Source organism: Anabrus simplex, chromosome 1, assembly GCF_040414725.1.
Source record: "Anabrus simplex isolate iqAnaSimp1 chromosome 1, ASM4041472v1, whole genome shotgun sequence".
Classification (NCBI taxonomy): domain Eukaryota; kingdom Metazoa; phylum Arthropoda; class Insecta; order Orthoptera; family Tettigoniidae; genus Anabrus; species Anabrus simplex.
Genome location: NC_090265.1, coordinates 669224445 through 669231558, shown reverse-complemented (window position 1 = coordinate 669231558; position 7114 = coordinate 669224445).

Genomic DNA, 7114 nt, shown 5'->3' with positions numbered 1-7114 from the left:
TCCTTAGCTGAATGTTCAACATAGTGGCTTTCAGTTCAGAGGGTCCTGGATTTGATTCCTGGGTGGGTTGGAGATTTTAACCTTAAATGGTTAATTCCCTTGGCTCGGAGACTACATTTTGTGCCATCCCCAACATCCCTACAACTCGCACATCACACACAACACTATCCACCACCATAATAACATGCAGTTTCCTATACACGGCAGACGCCACCCACACTGGACAGTCTGCCTTACAAGGGCTGCACCAGGCTAGCAATAGCCACACAAAATTATTATTATTATTACCTCTCCTTTCATAAATCTTCCACATTCAGAATGCGTTGACTTCAAACAATCCTTTCATAATACAGAAGAACCCTTGTAAACTCAGCCCCACAAATTTGATCATCCGAATAGAATGTGTGATAGAGGAAAAAAATATTAAAATCTCACTTCCAATTTTTTAAAAAAGAAAAGGATTTAATCATAATATTGAACTTAAAAATGATTATTTAAGTCAGTAATTAGTGGAACAGAATACAAATACAGTAAGAATGTTAACTAAACTCTAGTATACAGTAAGTCTAATAGAAGTCAAGCTATATAACAGAAATGACAAATACTGTACTGTACTGTATTCTGCACTACTTATAAAATATGTTTGTTGCAAAAATACATCATTACTGTATTTTGTAATGCACTATTCAACAATATTGTATTTTCCTCTTAATTTAGGTTTCTTCTACGTTCGAGCAGAAACAGTAACTTTCACTTCACTAGAAAAATTCGTAATCTCCTTCTGTCATAAGGGAACTATACCTGCTTGCCTTGTGGCTGCTAATGCTGTAGCTATACTGTATATGGAATATTACAGGTATTATTGGATAATCCAAGTACTTACCAATACTATAACTGCGAGGTTCTTTGGTCTGTCACTCAGAATAAAATAAACTAAGAAAATACCTGAAAGAAAGAAACCATTTAATAACAAAACTGAAGGAAAACATCATTTAATTTCATCAAAGTTTGCAGCTGTGCCTCAACAGCACATTAGCCTCTACCATCTTGGAAAGGTGTAGCAATCCAACGAAGAACCCACTGCTACACTTGGGCAAAGCGATGGTGATTTCATGATTGAAAAGGCCAGAAGAGCTTGAATGTATAACAACAGATTATACCTGTTATACCTGAAAAAATACCATTAATTACAAACAGAAAGACATGCTTAGTTCTTGAACGAACACAACCAGATTCTATCAAATCATACTTTTAATTAGTATTATTATTATTATTATTAATAATTTTTTAAATTTATTAAATTATTACCTGTTGTTATAAATTGACAAATATTATTAAAAAGTGTAAAAGTAAAATTCTGTGTACATGCTTCTAATAACTGCTGAAATGTTGAAATATACGTTAATGAAATACAACTCTTCTCAGTAGTCAAACTAAGAGCGCAATGTGGTACAATGCATCAACATTAGCATTACGCCAGCTGGCTTCTTTACTAGTAACTTTCCATTACGTCATGCTCTAGTGACGTCATTGGCTTTTGCGGAACTGTCTCGTATATTATTATTATTATTATTATTACCGTATTTTTATTTGGGAAAATGATTCAGGTGATGTTGAAGGAGATTAGTGAATTATAAATTATATAATTTGATGGCGTTTGATTTAAACTTCCCCTAAATTAGTTTCCAAAATGAACGAAAATATAATAATAATAATGATAATAATAATGATAATAATAATAATAATAATAATAATAATAATAATAATAATAATAATAATAATAATTTAAAAATAAAATAATTAAAAGTGACAGAGGAACACTCTTCAATTCTCTCAAAGAATTTGGCACAGATAAAAAAAAACTTAGCAAATAATGAAACATTAACAGAAACAAATTCCAAAATAAAATTTATCGGAAAAATCTCAGAACTATTTGAAATCAAACATGGAATGCAGCAAAGTGATGGCCTTGTCCAATTCTCTTTAAATTTTATTTTGGAAAAGGTAATAAAACAATCGAATCTTAGGCTTAAAAAAAAAAAGGATCCAAGAAATAAAATTAGGATATGAAAAGTTTAACAACAAACTTAATTTTCTAGCTTTTGCAGATGTCTTAGCAATATTTTCAGAAAACAAGGAAACAGCATCTGAACATACAAAACTTTTGAAAGAGACAGTTGAAAAGGCACGGTTAAAAATTTCTGAGAGGACAGAACTCGTAATGAACATTTATTATGCTCCAAAATTCCTAAACACAAGATACAGCAGAATCAGTACAGTAAATAAATTCAAGTACCTAGGGGAAATAATACAGCCAAATGGGCTACACAAAGAGGCAAACAAAAATAGAGCTCAGAAAATGGAATTGGCTTATCAACTAACAAAAGACATTTACAATAAAAAAATAACTTTCTGTAAAAAACAAAAATCCAACACTACAACATTTTTTTACAAAGAAAGACTGTCATAAAACCAGAATGCCTTGGTGCAGCAGAATGTTTAGTCATAAACAAAAAAGAAGAATTAGAGAAAATAAGAAGGAAAGTATTAAGAAAGATACTTGGACGAAAAAAAGTTGGGAGTACTTGGATAAGAAGGAGTAATAAAGAAATGTTTAGCCAAACTGAAAAATAATCGCATGGCCTCAGGTGGAGATTTTTTATGTCACTTGGTCTGACTGGAAATCTGACCAAAAAAAATATTTGACCATTTTGACAAAAAAAATCCCAAAACACAAATAAGTTGGTTCATCAAAGTGAAAAAAGATTTAACACAAAAGAGGATTGTGAAAGCAAAAATTCTAGATAGGCCTGCATAGGATTAAAAGTTTGGGAGTTTTCAGGGAAATTCTCTCAAAGAATTTGGCACAGATTAAAAAAAAAACCTTAGCAAATAATGAAACATTAACAGAAACAAATTCCAATGAACACAACGAAAGAATGAAGAAATACTGAAGAGAATGAAAATCAAGAAAGGAGACAAAAACATGAGGAAGTTATTTTATGTTGCCCATAGAATTCTAAAACCGAATAAAAAAGAATTAAAAATGTGATTTGATAGAATCAGATTATGTTCTTTCAAGAATGAAACATGTTACCCTGTTTTTAATATTAACTGTATCTTTTTTCTGTTTAATCTGTTATTAAATGTTTTCTTTTTTCAGGTATTTTCAAAATGTATTTTATCCTGAATGAGTTTCAACTGACCGAAGAACCTCATAGTTAGAGATCAAATCAAAACTAAAAACTCTCTAAACCGAACAAACCACAGCCCCAATTAGTTTGGCTTACCAGGGTTCTACAGCATACTATTTCATTACAGTACAAAATTACCATCCAATTTACGTGAATTTACAGGAAATAATTCATAATATGCTAGTATTTCTTTCTGGTCTTTTTCCCAATTACCTGAGGTCGACACTTTGTATGGAGTTAGCCCGGTTTTGCAGCCAGATGCCTTACCTGATGCGAACCCTGTGTGAAGGGATGCATTCACTACTGTGTTTTTCTGTAGTGGTTTGTAGTGTGATAATAATGGTGTGTGGCCTCCGGAGAGGCCTGGTGCAGGTCTTTCGAGTTGACGCCTTATCGGCAACCTGCGCATCTATGAGGTTTCTAATGTTGAAGGCGGCATATATACCAAGTCCCTGAACCATTTGGAATTAACTAACGACAGTTAAAATCCCTGACCTGACTGGGAATCGAACCCGGGACACTTTGGACCACGCCCAGCACCCTAACTATTTAGCCATGGAGCCTGACTGTAGCGTGATGAGTTGTAGGTAGATGTGTATATTATGATGAACGCAGATAGACAAAATCCCCGACCTGACTTGAAATCAAACCCGGGTCATAACGCTGACCATTCAGCCAAGGAGCTGGACCCACAATAAATCCTGTACTGTTATACATCTATGAAGCTGAACTTAAAATTACCAAAGAGAGCAATATGTGAGAGAGAAGACACTGGAATAATATTTTTTAAATAAAATGTTCTGACCTCACATCCTCGAAAGATACAAAATGAGTAAAGCAAATAAGTTTCTATGGATAATAAAAACCTCTATAAGAAAAATCAAATTTTCCAGATCTCAGCATCAGTACTGTGGACCAGTAATCATTTCCTGCTCAGTCACTTCTTAGAAATCAACTCTCTTTAATTTCTTTCTTCAAACAAAGTAAGACAGTAATTCATGCAGTTTTAGCTGTAATTCCAGGTATATTATGGTGAGAAAAAACCCCCCAGCAACTTTCTGAAGCAAGATCACATTCTACTCCATCAAACATGGACATAATCTCTAGTCGGTAAAGTATGTGAAAACGTACAAAACTCTTCATTAAAAGAATGAGTAAAACTGAAGATTAGGTGGACAAATAAGTTTCTATCAAAGACGATGACATGTTCAAGCACATAGCTACCGTACCACTCCACTCAACTGAAAGATACACAACATAAATTTTACGGGCTGCTGTTTCTTCCTCAGCCATTACCTAAGATTCCTTTGAAGATGGACACTGCACAGGAGACGAGTACTGAAGACAGGGTTTCTCACTAACCTTCCCAAATTACTTCTTCTAACAACAGCCATTCCAAAGCTATCTGAAGTGATCTATATAAAAGAGGAAGTTTTTAAGTTCTGGATCTCTGTTGCACACATTTTTACAAGTTATTGATCCTTAGATCTGAAGCTGTGAATCCTCACCTACCAAGCATGAAAAAGTGAATAATTTACATTGCTGCAGGTATTTTATTTTTAAATGTTGATAACATTTCTTAACAGACAGAGCAGGGGTCCGCATATTATGTAAAACGTAAAATTAAGCAATTTCCTCAATTATGCCGAGAGTTGAAGGGCTAAATGGCCATGAAAAGTTTTAAATTATGAGTCTTGGATAGCTCTATCAAACTAAAAAAATAAATCTCGAAAATCACTTCGAGCCTAAATGCAGTTCCAGAAAAACAGCCTAAAATCGCTTGTTCCTTTACTCTTTTTAAAAATTTAAATCCTAACCAAATTAACTTATTTATGTAATTCTTTCTGTAATGTGTTTCTTGGTTCAATAGCCTCACATGGTTTTTGATTTTTTGAAAAATGTCCACACTTAATGTAGTTATAACAGCTTAAGTGAAACAATGCATTGACTCACATTAGCACTCGTAGTGGTAGAAAAAGGCAAATTGCTAATCTAATCAATGGGATAACGATGATTAAGATAAGGATTGTAACTTTTAAGAATAAATAAAGAATATATTCTCATACTTTATTATATTTTATTTACCTAAAATTGGTAGCTCATATTCCCAGGATATTTTCAACATTGAGTCGCTTGCCTGAAGGGCTAGAACTGTGGATTTTTTTTTTTCAACTTTAAGCTAGAAGATACAGCAATCTGTAGAACTTTTATGACATTCAACATTTTGACTCAGCACCACAGAAAGAGGACAGACAGTCATACTGTGTATGAAAGAGAATTCAGGGAAATCTGCCTTTGAATGTGGACATGGTATAGCAGATGAACACTGGAGACAAGGTCTGTCACTAACCTGAATCATCATTTTCCAAAGAGGCTTCTTCAAACAACAGATATTCCAAAGCTATCTGAAGCAGTCTTTACTTACAGGGCAAGTCTCATCTCTATGGCAAAATGCAGGGGCATACCCGGGTTGATGATAAGGAGAACAGTAAGCCAAGAAGAATGGTCCAATACACCACTTCTGTTTACTAAGTACCTACAGTTTTTAAAAAAAAATTGGAGAACACGCAATGTGTTGCGTTGTTTCTATCAAGAACCGTGAAGCTAGTATGCATTCCAGCAGAAGTCACTTTGAGCAACTGCTGAGATGCTGCTTCTCACCAGGCACAGCATAACCCTGTTACACACGTGCACTCGTCAACAGTCTGCCAGTCGGCCCTAAGATTGCTATATGATAAGGTCACATACACACTCACTACTCACATTTACACTTAAATATTGTATGTTACGAGTGTTACTACAGACTGGCAGCTGCTCTAGCATAATCACATGCAGGCCTGGATGTACAATTGTTGCATACAGTTGTAGTACAAAAATGTTAGTTAATTGGACTATACATCTTGGCTTTGTTATCTTTCTTATCACTTCCTTGCTTTTTGCCACAGAGGGTGGACCCACCCTGTATAGAGGAGGACGTAATCAAGTATGTTAATACAGTAAAACCCTGGTTAACCAAACTCAGGTTAACCGAAAACCGGCTTATCCCAAAATGCCTCCAAAAATGCAAATAAAAAATATAAAACATGTACTGTGCCGCATGGGAATAATCGCAAGGACGAGAGCATGCTGGGCTATGGCTAGCAAAGAAATGAACACCCGAGTTGAATTCCCAGCCACCACCACCCCAGTCTAGTGACAGCTGATGATAGTTTTAGAGCACTACAGGTCATTTTAGGTTGCCCTAAGATTAGTGGGAGTCAACACCGGCTGACATCCTTCTGATGAAAAGTTAGCGGGACATGGCTGCTCAAAGACGCTGGGGAGGATGCAAGAATCAAACAAAAATTACTGAGTTTTTAAATGAGAAATTCATACTAAGATGTATATATTAATGTACTGTAATCCTAAAAATCTAATTTTAACTTCAATAAAGAAAAGTGTAGCCCACAAAGAGAGTTTTGAATTTGTTTGGTTTTCAAAACAATTCAGTGTTACGTATGTAATCAGATAAAAATAGCAATAGATGTTCACGGCTTGATCGAAAAACTGTTATCTGAAACGGCTTCTCCAACCTCTTCAGTTTGGTTAACTGGGGTTGTACCGTACTCATGAAACAATGTAAAATACTTCTTTGGATAATGCGGATTTTGTATAGATTGGTAATCCCATAGCCCAAAATTAAAGGAGATGATTTTATTTTTGAGTTATCCATCTGAATCAAGAAAAATGGTTGAATAACTCTTATGTGTTTCAGAAAGACAATATTGCTCTCATTAGAAACGTTATGTACTGAAAAGAAAGTTCATTACTTACTGAGTTACTTATCATTCCAATACTGCGACGATCGTGTATTGTGTGAATGTGTCACAATAACTAGCGAGCTATGATCTGAAAACTGTTGGGAATACCTGCCTCAGAAT